The 20,628-nt window shown below is 36.9% G+C and overlaps 1 protein-coding gene across 1 annotated transcript in view; it reads right to left on the bottom strand.

Annotated features, from left to right (window-relative positions):
• The window catches only part of lrp1bb (low density lipoprotein receptor-related protein 1Bb), a 631,192-nt gene that overhangs the window by 594,614 nt on the left and 15,950 nt on the right, over window positions 1-20,628 (bottom strand). The window lies entirely within an intron of this gene.

The following is a 20,628-nucleotide window of genomic DNA, read 5'->3' as shown; positions in this document are numbered from 1 at the left end:
TCAGCGTCTAGGATGTTCTCTGCCCACTGACTGACACATTACAAATTAGTTTCTCCCAAACTGCACAGTAGAGCAAAACTGGAAACACTCCAGCAGAAAATCCAAATCAAACCAAAATGTTTCTCAAAAGATGTGGATAATTAAATATGCAGATTTTAATAATAATTTAAAAATAGTATTTACAGTTTTTTTTTGTATTTTTTTTTTTTGTATTGTGACGCAGTTCCTAGAGAAATTGAATTTTAAATGAGCAAACAGTGGGCATGGCTTGTTTTTTCTATCACGGGCTGAATAGATGTAGTAAAGTTTAAAAAGAGTTATTACAAGCTAAAGGATTCCTCCTGCTCACCATTTCTGTTTTTTGCCAAAACAGACAGTTGAACCAGTGTGATTAATTATGTTAGCCACGTCCAATTTTTCTGTTTGTCTCTTAATTTTGTCTCATTTATAGCTTCCCTGTGTTTTCCGTCCTGTGCCATATCATTATATTTTTTTCTGAGGTGATTCCTGCCTTGCCTTGTTTTGTCCTTCAGCTGCTTTCCAGCCTGTATAACTCGTTTTAAAGACCATCAAAAAGAGAAGAGGTATGATAAAAAAAACTCACAAACCCAACCACCCCTTGTTGGATGGATCAGGAAACAACAGGGTTCCAGAAATGTGGAGGGTCTTAGAAATGCCCAGTGACAGACGAGTTTTCACATTGATCCTGTGGGGCAGCCTAAACAACCATTGATGACCTATTCATACCTTCTCTAGCCTCCAGCACTTTGCTGCAGCTTGGCACAAAATGTTTGGCCAGAGGAAAAATGGTCTTACCAAACTGCCTGGTTTCACTCAATGTTTTTTTTTTCCTTCACTTTGGTCAATTGATGACATTTTGTTCCTCACCACTGGCTTGCTTGTTTTGGGACTTGTGGAGCTGCACACTGATGGATTTGCTTATCAGTGTTTGGAATTTCAGCAGTGATATTTAAACCACACTGAACTAAACTTCAACTCTGAAATATGGACTGACACAGTTTCAGTTTACTAGAACTTCTAAATTAAGCTGCTTTGATACAATACTTTGTAAAAGCACTATAGAAATAAAGATGAATTGAATTGAATATAAATACAGGAACACACTATTGGAGAGTACACTTACTATGTGTTCACATATACGAAATAGATGTTTAGATCCAAATCAAAACCAAAAAAACTTGACTTATGCACTGAGAATGAACAGCATGCTGTGGACAAAATACATAAACACAACAAGAACGAGATCTCACATCCGCTACAAAGACATAGATGGGAGAGTGCATTCATTCAAAGACAAGACAAAGATAAGACAAGAGCAGTACAGACTCTAGCTCCAAAACAAGAATAAACAGGACCGAAGTGGCAGAGCCCTGACAAGTTCAGCCATTACATTGCACTTTAATCAGAATACTAGTATATTGCAAAATAACTATTAAAACAATGTGCACTGCCATCAGGTTAAAAGCAGTTTGTAAGGAAGATTCTAGTAATTAATTAAAACTAGCATGTTTACAAATGTGTTTAAAAATATTCTCTCTGTTAAACAGCACCTTTTAAAAGAACTCAAATTTCATAGGAGGGAAAATAATTAGATGTATGATTTATAAGTCAGAAAAACTACAGTTTGCTAAAAACAAATCAATAAAAGTAGTTCTCAACGTTGATTTCTTCTAGAATCAGTCAGCTGGACTACAGTGGCCGTGTTCATTGGATTTGATTTACTGAAATTAGCTAATTTATAAGAGTCATTTGTTTGGTAATCAGACTACAGTACAATGGCTGATGTATGTACTACACACTAATGGCAGTGTCGCAGTGAACATTAGTGCAGTAAACACTAAGCAAATTCCAGTCGATATGAGCATCTCTGTGATCTACTCACTTTAGAGGCCAATCTGGAGGGAACAGGGCAATTGTGCCTCATAATGTGGCCGTTAGAAACACATTTGGCAAAGGCAGCAAGAAAAGACGACGTCATCATGTACAGTGCCAATGCCCGGCTCTGTTACAAACACAGAAGCCTTTTATTTATTGTTGCTCATATTATTGCGGATGAATATAAAGAGATTCAATAGTGGTCTTTACTGATCGTAGGTGTAGTAGTCATTTACATTAGATAACAAGTCAACTATTAAGCATATTTCCTACTTGGTACAAAACATAATACAAATACATAGGGATGTAACGGTATCAGAATTTCACGGTACGGTAATACCTCGGTATGAATGTCACGGTACGGTATTTATTGAATCATTTACAGGAAAAAAAAAACTTTTGAAAATACTCCAAAAAAGTGCCAAAAGTGTCAATGACATACAAATTAGCCATATATCTGTTAGCTTTGAAACAGGAACTTCAATTTTAATAACAAAAAATTATTAAACCATGTAAAAAAATAAAGTTTCAATTTAGTATTGTTAAAAACTCATCACATTTAACATTTAATCACTCACTTAGATAGAGATGGGTTTAAAGAAAAATTATCATATAACTATTATCTGGTAAAAGCTGGTATCTCTGGGTATTTACAATGTCCCCTGCAACAGAAAAAACCCCTCTCATTTGGGACTGAGGATTCTGGGACAAGAGAGATATGACTTGGTCCATGTTGACAGCAGTGGGTAACGTTGTGCATTGTCTTTCCCCCACTTGAGAAGACAAACCATGAGTGAGATAGAGATCTCTTTGCGGTACAAGTCAATGTCTGCATCAGTCTGAACAGTGTGCTGTGTTTCTGCAGTCCCCATGACTGTTATTAGTCGTATTCCCCAACTTGCAGGCACGTGCAAACATAGGGCTCAACCTGTGCAGTGCACATGCCCTTTTTAGTCTTGGATAGAAAATGCCCTTCCAAAACGATCAAAAGTGCCCCCGCGACGCGACACAACCTCCGTCCAGTCCAGCCCTTCAGTAGGCGCGCGACAACACCTCTCTTGAATATGCGCGCTCAACCCCCCCTCGGCGCTTTACAATCAAGTGTGCCGCAAGCCTACGTTTGAGTGAAGGTTTCGGCCGTTAGATCGCCCCCTGGGGGCTGGCTGCAGTACAAGTCATAAAGCCCGCCTCCTCCGTGTTAATGAAGGAGACTTGAGCCCAAATAAAAAAAATTATTACACTTGCAATAAAATGTCCCGAAAGATAGTTCTGGTCGATTAAGGCACTGGTTATTGTGCTGAAATAGGTGCAGATCTTCATTTTTGTAAACAGTTTATTTTTAGCAGTAATTTAATGCTGGGCGTGTCATTGTGATTGACAGCTGTGATTGACAGTTTCTCAAAGCAGTGCGTCTGAGCTTCGGCAGGAGACTGAAGTAGACTGAAATGTTATTATTCGATTTCTGTGTTATTTTACCATGACAAAATGAGTTCAGCAGTAAACTATAGTTTCTGACATACATGATCCTGGTGGAACACTGTTTATTCGCTAAGTTCAGGGCTTTTTTCGGGCTTTATTAGTTTGCTGATACACGCCTAGCCACCCAGATAGCAAAACACAGTTCCGGCTAGATTCTCGCCTGCCGGAGACTTATCTCTTAGAGCTCAGACTGACTAATGTTACCTCTGCTGGACCTACTCCGGATGCCTGGACTCACTGCCCGATTCCAGTCCGAGTCAATCGAGCCAGATGCGGCGGCCGAGCGAGCAGGCGCTGCCGCATGCGAGCCGGAATCAGCCCGCGACGCCGCGAGTAAGTTATGCGCTGCGGCCCGGAGCTGGCGTGATTGAATATATAAAACCCTCATATTTGTTAACGTTATTACATCCATTTGTGTTGATATGACAGCAAACGCATGCTGAGAAGTTCGGGGGGCGTAGTTGATTTTACATAAAGCGTTGATTGGAAGCTCGACTCTGCTCATTTTCGCGGCTCCTCCTCTGGCTCCATCAGACAATCCTTCTGCGCATGTCTGGCTCCAATTTCAGCAGTCTTTTGCGACAGTTTGTGCCCGTCAAGCAGGTGTTTTGCCCTCAAGGCGTTCAATGGGAAAAAGGGCTGTCGCGTCGTCCATATTTTTTACAGTCATTGTTTACAATACGCGCGCCACAACACAGCTGATCAGAACGCGCGCGACAGCACCGCTATTCAGCACGCGCGCGGCGACAACACCCGCTTTAGGTTCGATCATTTCCATCTTTTTTTCATCTCCGCTACTAGCAGCACACTCCATTTCCGCATTACTGGATCTGTAGCGACAACAGACCGCAAAGGATTATGGCCACGCCGGGGCTGATGGGAAATGAAGTTTCAGCTACCTCCCGTTCGCTTCATTCGCCTGAGCAAATTTTCTCAGAAGACCTATAGTTTTACCGAGTCATGCGACTTCGGTAATATCGAAAAAAAATAATATTGCGGTATGACGGTATTTACAATACCGTTACATCCCTACAAATACATGTTCAATACTTTTTATGAATGACAAAAGTGTGAAATTTATGACAAAATAACTTTCTTCCTCACTTGTTTTACATGAATTTGAACTCCCTTCTCATGCCGGTTTGATGCAGAGCAAGTGTTTCCGTCATCCTTGGTCACATGCCTAAATTGGTGAAATTATTTTCCTGACCTGACCATAAGTATCTCTCATTTTGATGCTCCTGCCCTGCTGAGGTCACATTTGTCCCTGAGGATGTCTCATTTCAGAAAAGTTATGTTGCTGGTGAGGCTTAAATTACAGTATTTTTGTTTTCCTACTTTGGAATGCAATGGTTACTTTTCTGAAATAAGATTTGCCTCAATGACTTATGCAGCACACAAACACAACCTTCAGAAAGCCTTTGGAATGGGTAATGTCTCATTTCAAGGTTATAAAAATGCTGTGGAATTAGTTTTTTTTTTCATATTCACAGAAAATGCACTTATGAGTGTATGCACTTATGCACTTTTTATGTATTTGTATTTTTTTAAGGAAGAGGGTTACCTTTTTATGGTCCATTGTGAATTTTACAACTACATACAAACTTATTAGTAGACTGTTAGATTAGGGTTAGAAGAATCAGGACATCTGATCAGAACATCTGATGATGAACATCTTTTTTAGAAAAATCACCAGCCAAAAGTTGTTAGGTTTTCCATTCAGCAGAAGATTTTTCTTTTTATAACACTTTATTTTAGTTATTATCAAACCATTAACTAACTACTAATTAGCTGTTTATTAGCAAGATAGAAGTTGGGTTTAGGTTTTGGGTAGGATATAGGATGCAGAATAACAGTGAATATTTTATTAACATGCAAGTATTAAGCCAGTATTTAATAACATGAATTGTGACCTAAACTAAAGTGTTACCTTTCTTTTTATTATTATTATTATTATTATTATTATTATTATTATTATTATTATTATTATTATTATTATTATTATTAGTAGTAGTAGTAGTATTAATATTATTATTATTTATTCATTTATTGAGTGTTTTATTTTATTTGGTAACCCATTACAAAAGGGTTGTAGTAGTTAATATTAGTTAATGCATTTACTAACATGAACAAACAATGAACAAAACATTTATTACAGTATTTTGTTTATGTTAGGTTACATCAGTTAATGAAAACAGTTGTTCATTGTTAGTTCCTTTTAACTCATTTGCATTAACTAATAATAACAAGCTAGAATTTGAATTAGAAATAAATAAATCTGTAAAATTAACTGTAAATTCTAAATTTTTGTGTAAACTATTCATTTAATCCATCTACTCATGCCCTAATGATTGATAGGTACTTCAAAACCATGCATGTCAACAATAAATGGCACAATCAAAATACTGTATAGTTAAGTTTCTGGAGCAGGTTCTGAATGGTTCCCAATTCTAGTTCTGTCAGATTCAAATTCACATCAACAGCTAATTTTTATGAATAGGTCATTTTAATATGGACTCAGATAACGAACTATGGTATTTCATATGGAGGTGTATTTTTTTCTTAAATCATACATTTCCAGAAAAAGATCTGATACAAATCTGAAAATCAGTGACTGTTCTCAATGTCACTCAACTATTTAGGACAACTCAGGCTCATTGATACATACCCCTATATACATTTCTAGAGATCGCAAAATATGTCTCAGGAGGTATGTTTTATTGCAGTTTTAATTTTTACGAATCCACCAGAGAGCGATGTCTACGCTTTTTTAGATCTCAAATCTCTCTCACGAGTGCCATTCACGTCCACTATTCTCGCTTAAATCCCTCTGCCCACCCCCTTTCCTAAACCCAACCAATAGTGTTTCCAAAAACATTGATTAACCCCCATATTGCCTTGCCTAAACCCAACTGACAGTGTTTTCAAAAGCGATCAAGAAAAAGAAAAGCCCTGCTCCCACCTGATTTTTACCACGTTTTTTACATCTTACCATGTTCTTACCCTGTTTTTTTTTTTTGCCTTTTGTTTCTGCATCTCAAGTCCACCCACGTACGCAGCCAGCCACTGGGCAAACTGGCAACAGTTGAAAAGCCATACAGATAGAGGTAATCGGTCAGCAGGTAGCACGAAAAGAAACAGAAGCCGTTGGCAGCATCTTACCAACCCATTTCAATTGTTTTAAAGATGAAATGCAGCCATACGTAGCTCTGGCTACATAACTGATGCTCACCAGAAATGTATACGGGGGTAAGCTTTCACAGTGAGCCTGTGTTGATTTAAGAATATCATCTGCAAATTAACTTGTATGGATCCATTACCAATCAGAAAACTAGCAATGTGTGCTAACAAAGCTGGCAACAACTTTAATTTCATGCACACTTTAAACGTACTATCAAACATGGATTACACAGGTAGGCCAATGCACACCCCACACTTTCAGCTTAGCGGAAAGCTAATTGGTTGGGAACAGATAATACAGAACGTTTCTTCCTTTAGTTATCTCTCTGATTGACACGATGAAACATTGCAAGGGTTTTAATGGCTTAAAGGCTCTTTACACTTGCTGTGACTTCTAAAGTACGCTTGTGCATAGGCAACTTAATTTGCACATTATCATTTAAGGAAATTACTGTGCAGATCAATCCCAAAGTGAGTCATCCGTACCTCCCAATTACAAAAGATTAAAATCAGCCTTGCAGACGGAAGCACTATTGGTATGCCGGAGTTACTGGCAGCACATAAAAAAGAGAGCAATTTTAGAAGCAACTACAAAGATATATTACTGGTTTCATATTCAAAGGATTAAATGAGGTTGCTTTTGACCTATAGTGGCGGCGCGATGCCATTTTTAAAGATTTACAAATATGCAAATACATTCTATGGAAAGCGTCTGGTAGCACTGAGGGAACTGGGTCCCTCATGATTAAGATCCGCATCCTTCCCCAGGTGAATTAGTCTCCAGAGACTTTTCATCTTACTGACGCTTTCCAGGCTTCTCGTCTCTTGAAAATGACAAAAAGCATCCCTTTATGAGCAGAATACATTTATTTATTCCTGGAACATTTGTTACCAAAGAACTGATTTCTCTGTGCATGTCCTCCAAACTACTGTGTGCGGAGGCAATCATTTCATTTTTGCTCTATATAACTGAACTACATTATTTAAAATTTAATCTTGGTGTTATGCGTGAATGTTATTTTAGACTTAATATAACACTTTATTTTGATGGCCCATTTCAGTATTAGCAGACTGTCTGCTTAATATCTGTTGATACTGTTAACTGATCTGTTAACTGACTATATGAAACTTTGCAAGTACATGTCATCTTACACTAACCCTAACCACAACCCTTACCTTAACCTAAGAGTCTACTTATAATCTAATGAGAATTAGTTGCTATGTAACTTCAATTCAACAAACGGCCATCAAAATATTGTGACCAAATGTAATACCAAAACTGTTGGTCATAACACGTTCATTAACTGCAATAAAATTCACATAAAAAATATGAAAAACTAATACTAAGTGAAACTAACAACAATCACTGATAACTTAATATTAACATTTAACAAAATAAACTAATGGTTAGCAAAATAATCATAACAATAATCATTTTCAGAATTAATAAGCTTGTAGATGAGCTTTTACAACCAAACATTTTGATTATACAGAGAAACATTTCAGCGCACCTCACACACGCTGCTCCTGATCCTGGTGTGAATCCCGGTTGTTTACATGCACGCTGATAAAAAACGCTCTTCTCATGCGCTGTGAAACCAGAGTAACAGCCTTTTATGTTACTTTATGAAAAAAGGTGTCGGCACGCAGTGAGTTTTGATAGTTGACAAAACTGAAGTTTAAATAATATGATGATGATCTTATTTTGACTAAGCATGACTATGAAGCAGAAAGTAGGGATAAAAAGTCAGGGAGTTAAACCCCTATATACATTTTTAAGGAGCACAAATTATGTAGCCAAAGCTGTGGATGGCTGCAATTCATTTTTAAAACAATGGGTGGTATGACGTTGCCGATGGCTGTTTCTGAAAGCTTCCCTCCATATGGAGCTTTTCCACTATTACCAGTTTGTCAGGTAGCTCAACATGTACGTTGGTAAACTTGAGACACAGAGAGGAGTTGATCGTGACAATGAGGTTTGAGTTCGGCAAAGAACAGATATAGAAAGCAGGTTAAACAAAACCAAAAGCCAAAAATTAAATAAACAAGTAAATAACAGGGTAAGATTACGGTAAAAATCAAGCAACCGTAATCGGGTCAATAGGTGCTTTTAAAAACACTCTGTTGGGTTTAGGGTAGGGTGTGTGTGGGAGGGATCGATCGGTCAGTCAGTCATTTAGTCAGTCGACAGCAAACTCTGGTGGATTTACGTGAGAACAGCAGGCGTGAATGACACTCGCATATCTGAAATTTGAGATCTGAAAAACATACACAGCGGTCTCTGGTAGATTCGCAGAAACAAAAACTGCAAAAAAAAAGTATTTTACAATCTCCAGAAATTTATATAGGGGTACATATCAAAAATGAGGCTGGGTTGTTATTACTAAGGAATTTATAAACATTAAATTTTGCTTCGGTTGTGTTCTGTTAACGCTGATACTAAAACTAATGCTGAAATCATTAATGAAACAATCTAAATCTAAACTAATTTAAGGTACAACAGATGTAAAAATAATATTGAATATTATATGAACAATAAAATAATATGAAATTTAAAATCACAAAACGTATTACCTAGTTGCGCTTTCTCTTCTTCCATTGCTTCTAATAAAACTCAGCCCCTTGGTAGTGTGATTTAGAGTTGGGTTGTGGGTTTTACTTCAGAAAGAAGTTTCCAGCTTCCAGATGAACCACCTATGCATTGTTTCATAATTAATAAGCTAATAAAGACACTTGAGAAAACCTAAAGCTTCTGCTGAACCCTCAGAGGTAATTAGCACCTCTATAAGCATGCAACTTCACAGAATCCTCCAGAATAATTGTTTCTCAAACCCAAAGGATTTTATCAACCTCTGTGTGGCGAAACAGAGGTAGGGAGAGAAGGGAAAAAAGTGTGGAAATTTTCAGCTGTTGTTTAACATTCAGTGGAGCCTGAAATGAAACAGGGTTTAGACCTGTAAATCCTGAAGTGGTATATGTATCGTTGCTTGTTTTTAAACACTGGCAACGTGGATCACAGAATATAATCTATTTTGATGTTTAAAGTAAGGAAGAAGGGATAAGACAATGCAAAACACAACACTGGTAATACTATAATGCTATATGTTTTTAGCTTGACAGCCTCTGTTCTCCATTTAGTATTCATCATAGTTGTAGTGACTCATACATTATGTTCTAATCAATGTGATCCAGACAAAAAGAGCACAATTAAGCACTGATTTAGCAAGATATTGCTTTTAACAGATCAATAAACAAGTCAATAATGAGTAATTTGTATCTCAATCATTCATTCATTTTCTCGTCAGCTTAGTCCCTTTATTAATCCGGGGTCGCCATAGCGGAATGAACCGCCAACTTATCCAGTAAGTTTTTACGCAGCGGATGCCCTTCCAGCCACAACCCATCTAACATCCACACATACATTAACACACACATTCATACACTACGGACAATTTAGCCTACCCAATTCACCTGTACCACATGTCTTTGGACTGTGGGGGAAACCGGAGCACCTGGAGGAAACCCACACGAAGGCAGGGAGAACATGCAAACTCCACACAGAAACACCAACTGAGCCAAGGTTCGACCCAGCGACCTTCTTGCTGTGAGGCGACAGCACTACCTACTGCACCACTGCCTTGCCTAATTTGTATCTCATGCACTATATTTTCAGATATGTCAGCCTGATCTCTTGAGAAAACTTAAGTATTTTACGTTTTGCTAGTTTAGTGGCTAATTCGTATGAATTCGTACGCGTTCAGTCGTACGCAATTGTACGATTTTAAAAAGGAGGCGTGGCACCTTACCCCACCCCTAAACCCAACTGTCATTGGGGGATGAGCAAATCGTACTAAATTGTAAGAACTAGATCGTACGAACTGATACGAATTAGCCACTAAATCAAAAAGTAACAAATTACCGTGAGATTGTGTTGATATCTGGTCACACACTGTAAACTACTACATGTGACAACCACATTTTTTACAGAGGGGTCTTTAAAGTATTAGTTCAAAGCAAAAGTTCAGAAAAGAAACCAAAAACATCCATGTAACCTCAGTGGTTCAACTGTAATCATACATAGCTCCAAAAACACCTTTGTGAACTAAAGAATAAAAATGTAAAAAAGACTGTGCTTCTCTCTGCTTAAGATCGGGGTGTGTGTTTACTCTGGATAATACTAGACTTGTGTGTTGTGCTGCTGACCTGGCAATGAATTGTACTGCTTGTAGTAAATGCTCACCCTGACCTGATGCAGGATAGAATATAATTTGTTTGTTTTTGTTTTTGGCAAACAAAATTGTTCTCTAGGCTTCACATTCTTAAAGTTGAACTACTGGAGATGCGTGGGATTTTTTTTTTTTTTTGATGATGTTTTTGGTTTATTTTTGAATGTGTCAATCGTTAATGTTTATGGAAAATATAAGATCTAAACTATCTTGTTTTTTTTTTGTTTTTTTTTGAAGATGACCAAAGGTCTACGAAGAGGATTGGAATAACACAAGAGTGAGTAATAAATCATAAAATTTTAGGGTGAACTAACTCTTTAAGCTTAAACATCCCGATCTGGAGTTGTGGGTGCAAATTACAATAGTTTAGTATGTTGTTTGACAAAATTTGGGTTTAAGTTTAATATAAGCTTGTTCCCAATGTGTTAAATTCACCTTTAAAGGCACTTTTCACTTTTAAAAAACATGGTGGGTTTTTTGAAGAGTAGTTTCATCCTAAAATGCTCAAAACTGGCCACTTTAAAGAAATAAAGGATTTCAAAGGCTCCAATTGATCGACACTTTTTCCACATGATTCCTTGTGAAATTTTCATTTTTAAGCCAGGATGACAAAAGATGACACAAAGGTGGGTTCCTCGATATATAAAAAAAAAAAAAAAAAAAAAAAAACTGCTGTAAAAACAGCTAATTTCCAATAGTTATTGTTATTTCAATACACAGCTTAATCCTTTTTAATCACTTGCTGTAAATTTAAACTACTGGCACTATGTGAAAGAACTGGCACTAAATAAAGCACTAAATCAGCATATTAATTTCCTTTTTTTCATTAAGTAAATATACTAAAGATGATAGGATATCAGATGGTAGTGAAAATAAAATATAGCTTGTATTATATCTCACAATTTTATCTCTTGCCATTACTGTGAAATTACAGCACAGTCATAAAATGTAAAACAGTAATGCAAGTGCAGAATTACAAGAAATTGCTGGAACCGCTGCTGCCAGTCATTTACTGTACCGCTGCTGCCAGTCATTTACTAGCACAAGTTGTTTGTCCCTTAAGACTGGTTTATATTTCTGCCTCAATGGATCGGTGTGACCCACGGCACCTGCCTTGCACATAGTCGTGCATTTACTTCTGCATGCTGTTTGTGTTGCTCTGCAATAACACCTCCAAAATGCTAGCTAACAGTCGGTTTTTATGTTCCTCTGTTTTGTGTTTCTTCTTGGGTGTTTTGTTTTTTTCGGAACACTACCTTAATGTACAAGTAGCTAAGACTCGTTCATTCAGAGGTGTGAATTCCCGCAGACGTGCAACAACTTCAATCAGAAAGTAAAGATTCTATCTAGAGCTGCTTCACAGGACTCGACACTTAAATACTCGCTCTAGCTGGTTTGCGCAGCTCTTGGTCCTGTCCAAACTGGTCACAGCTACAAAGCTGACCAGTAACAGAGCTTGCACTATGCATCGTTGCAATGTGTAGTTAATTTTTTTTTAGATGTATAAGTTAGCATCGGTGTCAGCCATGGCAAGGTTGAAGCGACCGAGGAAAGGCTGCACCGGAGCATACGCATTCGCTTGACGCAGAAGTGTAAATCAGCCTTTACACAATTCACCCTTTAATTGCACTCTCTGTGAGGGGTAAACCCTTCAAAGGCTGTTTACACTTTTTATCAAGATGCATTTTTGGCAATTAAGTCACAAGTGAGCAATGCTTGATACAAACAGCGGCTGAAATTCCTTTAAGGGGTTATTTTTGAGCTAGTCTTCTTTCGTTTTATTGAGCGCTTCAAAGTTATCACTATCAAACTACACCTAAAGCAGAAACCACATGGAAATGTGAGGAAACAATTCATATTCTGAAATACGTGTTCTTTGAGATCTGAAGGCAATTTCGCATGGACAGATGAAATATTGATTTAGGTAACTGAAACCCCAGAGCTGCAACAGTTTTGCTTTAAACATGGCATCGCTCAGTTTAACCAGCTCATGCTCTAACAAACAGACCTTTGTGTTAAGACGTGGTCCTGTTTTTCTCCCTGTGACAAGCTTCAGGTTTTTTCCTTTCTTTTACTTTTATGGAATTTGCTTTATAAAGGACCTAATCATTGATATGTGGTTCACAGCAGTGTGCTTGTTTGCGCTTGTGTTCAGTCAAGGCCAGTAGATCAACACTTGGTCACTCGAGACTCTGGCCTACATTCCAAACCTGATTGCAGACTGCAAGACAAAATACTAGTAGATAGCATCAGTGCAGTCACTCGTCTAGTGCAGGAATAAAACAGATAGCAGGATACTTAAAGCTCCAGCTCATCTATCATGCATTGAAATTACAGTCAAGTCAGAGTCAGGTCATTCGAGACTCTCAGATTCTGTATCATCGCGGTAGAAATTTATGTCTCCCGCAGGATCAAACTACAGTGACACTAATCCTCTCTCCATCCCAATGTAACTCTGGATATTCTATATGCATGATGAGATCAAAGACCTGCAGAGACGTTTCATTGATTGTGTAGAGATGCTTGCTTGTGTATGTGTGTGGGGCTCTTTTGCACAAGGTTGTTTCCTTCAATTATTTGTTTAGTTCAGACATGAGTCACCAAAGAGCTGTAAAACATCACAGGTAATTCAATAATTTCCAGACTAAAAACAATACACCTGGTCAAATTGGAAAGAATCATCTGCCAAGAAATTTATAAAACCAAAAATATTTTAGTCATTTAGCAAAACTGTTCTATCCTAAAAAACACCAATATTAAGTACAAGATATAAGAATTATTCATTCATTTATTTTCATTTCGGCTTATTCCCTTTATTATTCAGAGGTCGCCACAGCGGAATGAACCGCCAACCTATCGAGCACGTTTTTACGCAGCTGATGCCCTTACAGCCGCAACCCATCTATGGGAAACATCCATAAACACCTATACACTAATACATTCATGCATTACGGTCAGCTTTAGCACACCCAATTCACCTGTACCGCATGTCTTTGTACTTGTGGGGGAAACCGGAGCACCCGGAGGAAACCCACTCAAACACAGGGAGAACATACAAACTCCACACAGAAATGCCAACTGACCCAGTTGAGGCTCGAACCAGCTACCTTCTTGCTACTAGGCGAACCTTCTTGCTGTGCCACTACGTCACCCGATATAAGAATTATTGTATACCATAATAATATAAAACTTATATTTTGTAACATAAAAACCCTAATATCGTTTAAACTAAATCAATGAATGTAAATCAAGCTAAAAGTGTGTTTGCCATTTGTTTAAGAGTTTCACTTTATGGAAAACTGAAGAACGCAAAAGAAGCTACAAATAGGTGTGGCCACCTGTCGCCATTGTTTAAACGTCATCACACCGACTTGGGGATACCAAACAAGATCAAAGAGGCGGAGCATGAGCGGAGCTAAAGACGCCTGCTAGCATTTTGCTTAGACAGGCTTTTCTTTGGGAGAAATGCTTAATACTTAATTACCTGCGACTTGTTTGTGTTCTGACCACAAGTGCTTGGTTGTGTACTATATCAATAAAGCGTTTAGACTTTTAAAAACACTGTTGTAATACATAGAGCCACTAAACATTGTTCTTATGATGTTTTTCTACTAGAGGAAAGCGTAAATTACTTCTAAACATTTAAAATTTAGTCTGTGTTAGTAAATGCAAGGGTATTGATGAAATCCAGGCGTAACACTGTATGACATTGTTTCAAAAGACTGTTTAATAGCCTACAGCAAATCCATCTGTCAGATTCTGGAGTGCATTACATTTCTAAAGAAAAAGAAAAATGATTAATGATCTCAATCATTAATCCACCGTTTCCATATTCATTCATTCATTCATTTTCTTGTCGGCTTAGTCCCTTTATTAATCCGGGGTCGCCACAGCGGAGTGAACAGGCAACTTATCCAGCAAGTTTTTACGCAGCGGATGTCCTTCCAGCCGCAACCCATCTCTGGGAAACAAACACACACTCATACACTACGGACAACATAGCCTAGCCAATTAACCTGTACCACATGTCTTTGGACTGTGGGGGAAACCGGAGCACCCGGAGGAAACACACGCGAAGGCAGGGAGAACATGCAAACTCCACACAGAAACGCCAACTGAGCCGAGGTTCGAGTCAGCGACCCAGCGACCTTCTTGCTGTGAGGCGACAGCACTACCTACTGCACCACTGCCTTGCTCCCGTTTCCATATTGTTAAGTTGAAAAAAAAAGGGCACTGGGTGTGTTTATATCACCCTAATATATCACTCAATGGACTATACACTACACACATGTCTGTCCAAACTGCTTGAAAAGTAGATTTTTCACCATAGGTGCCCTTTAACTATTGTTTTCTGTTTTGTGGCTGTGCTGTAATTTTATAGTAAATGAATGGCAGCAGCGGTTCCAGCAGTTTCTTGTAATTCTGCACTTTTTACTGTTTTACATTAAATGACTGTGCTGTAATTTCACAGTAATAAAATAAGCCACTTTATTTGTTACAGAGTTCTCTGCATGGAATAAATGCTACAGTAAAATTGATTATCATAAATAAAATAAAAGAACATCTTATCACAAACTCTTCTAGATACATTGTTCATGTGTGCATTTATTTCTATATTTATTGTTTTGAGCTATTTTTGCTGACACAACCCTGCGCATAATTATGGTCCATACCAATAGAGACATTTTTGCTAACAGTAAACCACTGTTCAGGTATTTAAAGCTCTTTTAAATCCTAAAGAGAGAAGAACAAAAAAATAGAACTTTGCTTTGATATATCAGGGCTTTAAAGCTGACTTTATTTCTGGAAATGTTCCCAGAATCTGCAACCCAAGCAGTTTTTTTTTTTTTTTTTTTTTAAACAACACGTTATTGCATTATTTTAGTCTTTGGCTTTTCTAATTCCATTTACCAAAAATGCATGCATGGCAGCATTGTGCAGCTCATCATTTTAGTCCATGTTTGGAGGTAAGCGTTTGAGGGCATTTGATTTACTGCTCCCATTAATGGTGTGTTTTGAAAGGCAGGAAAATGTAGCTGTAAACCGTGAAGAAAGATGGACAGCAAACATGGTTTTCCAAGCGATTTTCTCACCCCTGTGACTCTTCCCTTGCTGCTGTTAAAATGTGCAGCTGAAATATGAAGAAATAACCCGGAGAAAGATTGGAAGGGTCATGTTTGCACAAAACTGCCCTTTGATATCATGCTACGATTGGCCTGCAAGTTGCAGCAATTTTATAAAGCGCTTTCAAACAACATTAGAAAAAAGCAGCAATTTTTTATCTTCTTTCCTTGTCTAAAATTGAAGGCAAATTCAAGTCTTTATTGTTTAAAGTAAAGTTACCTTTACATTTCAACCAACAAAATATGTCTCCAAAATCATTATGATTATGCTTAAACCAACACGATCTCACAGAAATTTATAAATGTACAATCTCATTCGTACAATTTAGTACGATTTGCTTATTCCCCAATGACGGTTGGGTTTAGGCTTGGGTGCCGCATCTCCTTGTTAAAATCGTATATTTTTGTTTGACTGAACTGACTGAATACGAATTTGTACAAATTAGCCACTAAACTGATAAAATAATTACGTTTCCTCATGAGATCAGGCTGGCTTAAACAGATCATTTATTGCAAGCAGTTGTAAAATTAAGTCAAGCATTAAAATTAATCCTGATATTATGTATTATTATAAATTATTATATAATATAATATATAATATTAAATGTTTAATTTAATGTATTCTTAATACCATTACTTGATATGGGATCATGGACCTCAAAAAGCCAGCCTTATGTCATAAGAAAACGTAAGTATTTTACGTTTTGCCAGTTTAGTGGTTAATTCGTAGGAATTTGTACGAGTTCAGTCGTACTAAATTGTACAATTTTAAAAAGGAGGTGTGGCACCTAACCCCACCCCTAAACCCAACCGTCATTGGGGGATGAGCAAATCGTACTAAATTGTACAAATTAGATTGTGCAAATTTATACAAATTACCCACTAAATCAAAAAGCTATTAATTGCCGTGAGATTGTGTTGCAAAAAGCAGTCTTATGTTGCACAGGTATATTTTTGGCAACAGTAAAAAAATTATTGTATGGGTCAAAATGACATATTCAAAAGACAGCAACACCAAAGCTCCAAAAATGGCAATTTATTAAATTAAAAAAAGCTGATACAAAGAATGTACCTTGAGCACACAGCTCTTTATCAAATAGAGTTCATCACAATAAGTTGCTCCTATTTTGAAATTTATCGTATAGGTCAAAATGAATTTCTTATTTGCCAAAATCCTTAGAATATTCAATGAAGTTCATGTTCCATGAAGATATTTTGTCAATGATATACTGCACTGTAAAAAATGCTGGGTTCCACACAATTCCTTAACGTTAATTTTAACATGTAAGTTACTTAAGTACTTAATTGTACTTACACATTTTTGTTGATTGAACATAAAACAATTAAGTTACAAAAACTCTCAAGAATTGTGTTAATTCAGCTCATTATAAATAAGTAGTTTGAACAAGCATCAAAAATATTATTTTGAGTTTGTAAATAGATCAAAAGTCAATTTCCACTACTAATGTGCATCGCTAAAGCACTTTATAGACGACTTTAAAGGGGATTTTATCAGTATTTTGATTTTTTAAGTTGTAAGAATGAGCTGAAACAACACAATTCTAGAGAGTTTTTGGGACAACTTAACCGTTTTATGATCAACCCATTTAAGTTTGTTAAGTTAACTTCATCTCTTTGTGTTGGGACAAGATAAAGGAATTGTGTGGAACCCTGCATTTTTTACGGTGCATCAAATTGACTCTTATTGCTGGTTTTGATGTCCAATGTCACATATACATGCAGTGTACATTTAGTATGTGTAATGAATTTTATTAAATCAGACTAACTATGAAAGGAGTACTTGTGGTTAATTGAGGTATCACTTTGAATTAGTAAGTCAATTAATTCATTGTGTCATAATGAGAATAGAGATAAAATGGTATTGTTCTGACCATTAAAACGTTACCATTTAGAGAAGCTGAAATCTGTGAAATATTGCCCTCAAAACTGAAAAGCATTGAAGTTACACATGTTAATCATCTATTTAGACTCAAGTAGAGCAGTTAAATGTTCCTGTCAAGTCCCGCAAGGTTTTAATCAAGCCTTTCTTGCATTTTTTTCAATGCTTTGCTTTCTTAACACCTTACATACATCAACTTCACACATGTGTCTAAAGTGGGTCAGCCTTCGCTTCCTACTTCACCACAATGACGGTAAATCAACACATTTATCATTGCGTTCATTATTCCCTACACAGTTTCATGGTCACAAACAATTTATCAGAAAGGCTTTTGGAGAAAATAATGATTTGTGCTAATGGATTTCATGCATGTAGTTTTTCATCTACAGTTTATACTTCAAGTTAAGTGTCTGAGTCATTCATTTGTATACAATGTATGTGTTTGTGTGCTTGTCAATCTCATTAAATCACTGAACACAACACAAAAAAAAAAAAAAAATACAAAGAAATGAAAAGTTGGGCGAGGCAGTGGCGCAGAAGGAAGTGCTGTCGCCCCACAGCAAGAAGGTCGCTGGGTCGCTGGTTCGAACCACGGCTCAGTTGGAATTTCTGTGTGGAGTTTGCATGTTCTCCCTGCCTTTGTGTGGGTTTCCTCCGGGTGCTCCGGTTTCCCCCACAGTCCAAAGACATGCGGTACAGGTGAATTGGGTAGGCTAAATTGTCCGTAGTGTATGAGTGTGTGTGTGAATGTGAATGTTTCCCAGAGATGGGTTGCGTCTGGAAGGGCATCTGCTGCGTAAAAATTTGCTGGTTTAAATTTTAAATTTGTGTGATTAAAATTTGCTGAATTTACAAATGGACAGGTTTATATTATAATTAATAAATTTCAAACCTCTTTAATATTATTAGATGTAACTGCTGGGTGACTAATTTGCTGTCACATTTCTAGCATTCTATATGTTTGCTATCTATTTTATTTTAAATATTTGAGATTAATCCAAATAAGGCATTACATTTAACTTAAATTAACTTACTCAGACCAATACTGATAACATTTAACAGAGAATAGAGCACATAATCAGCCTATGATAGGATCATTCTATCAACTATGCAAAAATAGAAATCGTTTCAAATGTAGAAATTTCACTCATTTTTTTTTTTTTGCTGCTTGCTCAAACTACTAATATAAAACGAGCTCAGACAACAATTTTTTTATGTTCAATCAACTTAAAATTGTAAAAAAAAGCATTTAGTTAATTTAATCGATTTGCATCAGAGCAACATGAAGGCACGATTGTGTGGAACCCAGCATTTTGTACAGTGTTGGAACATTGCAGTTAGGGCAGAAACTGGACATTGTGAAAGAATATTTTGATGGTTCACACTAGACATTCTGTTAACTTCAAGTCAGTTACTAGTGATTAGATTACCGTTAGAGATTTTGCTTAAAATATGCTACTTTAATTACCAGCAAGCTAGTTACAGATACAGATCACGGGAGAACTAAAAATCTGCCACCAAATAAACTACAAATCCCGTCATGCAACTCACACACCTGTTCCAGAAATCTGATGACTACACACAAGGCTGGAAGATGATCAAGTACTTATTACACAGACTATTTATACACCACACATGCACACACATTACTGAGTCTTGTTTGATTTATACCATGCAACATCACAAAGCAGTTTCCTTGTTTAGTCTCTCTGTAGTTCAGTTATTTTGTTTACATTGTCTGCTGCCTGAATTGACCATTTGCCTGTGACCTGACTACACTTCCAGATTCTCATGTACATGTTTGCTCCTGTATCTGACCATTGCCTGACTACTTCTTAAAAAAACTGCACGTGGATTCTTAACCCCGTTGTTCAGCGTCTCTAAGTTACAACTTCATTTTGATTGTCCAATTTAGCTATATTTTGGCTTCAATGACCTACATTTCAACTAGCAGAAGTAAATATGCAAACACTTATTGTAACTAATTTCTCTGTATTCTCCAGATTTACACTTTATAAGTGATCTATGTTTCTGGAAAACATTGTGCAGTTCTTAGTTGATCTTCACAAAGGTGAGTGGGGTTGACAAACCACCTGTAGGACAAACTATCTCCTTTAAGTATGATCAGAGAGAAAAATAAAAATAAAATAAAGCTAAATTTTATAGCATTTATATACTTCTACTCCCTGATGACTTAAAGTACTTCTTTTTTCCTCACTAGTAAGTAGGATAAAAGTGTCTAAATGAGTAAATGTACCCCTAGCAGTCTATTGCACACTCAACAGACAGTCTAAAGTGGGTCTTCAAAATAGAATAAAACCTCTTTTTTCCATTTTTATAAACTGCATAGTAGGTTTAGGAGTAGGGTTTGTGTTCCTTCATTGCCCTAATTTTTCTAAAAATTGCACTTTTTAAAATCACCACCTCCTAAAATAGTTACTATGAGATTGAGTCAAGGGCAGCCGATTGAAATCAATTTAATCATTGGTAATTTGCCAATCCACTAAATTTAATCTAAAATAAAAAGAGTCAAAACAGAATTGAATATAAGTTTATTATTCATGTCAGGCCACTGATGTTTACCATTCAAACCCCATAGAGAGGAGTAGATTAGTTCCATCACATACTTGAGAGATTTTGAAGGAGTATTTTTTGAAAGGCTAACACTCTCCGATCTATCGGTGAAGCCTGCCTCACTAAGTCCTGCACCTCAGGAGGATTGCCTTTGAAAAGCTAAAGTAGGAATATCTATTTAGGGCACATAAAACCACTGATCCATTTTTACTCTCTTTCTCGTTCTCTCCTGTTGGTCACAAGAAACGTT

The sequence above is a fragment of the Danio rerio genome, chromosome 9 (assembly GCF_052040795.2).
Source record: "Danio rerio strain M-AB ecotype USA chromosome 9, GRCz13ab, whole genome shotgun sequence".
NCBI classification, from domain to species: Eukaryota; Metazoa; Chordata; class Actinopteri; order Cypriniformes; family Danionidae; genus Danio; species Danio rerio.
Note: the sequence above shows the minus strand (reverse complement) of the source record. Positions and strands in the feature narration are given on the sequence as shown.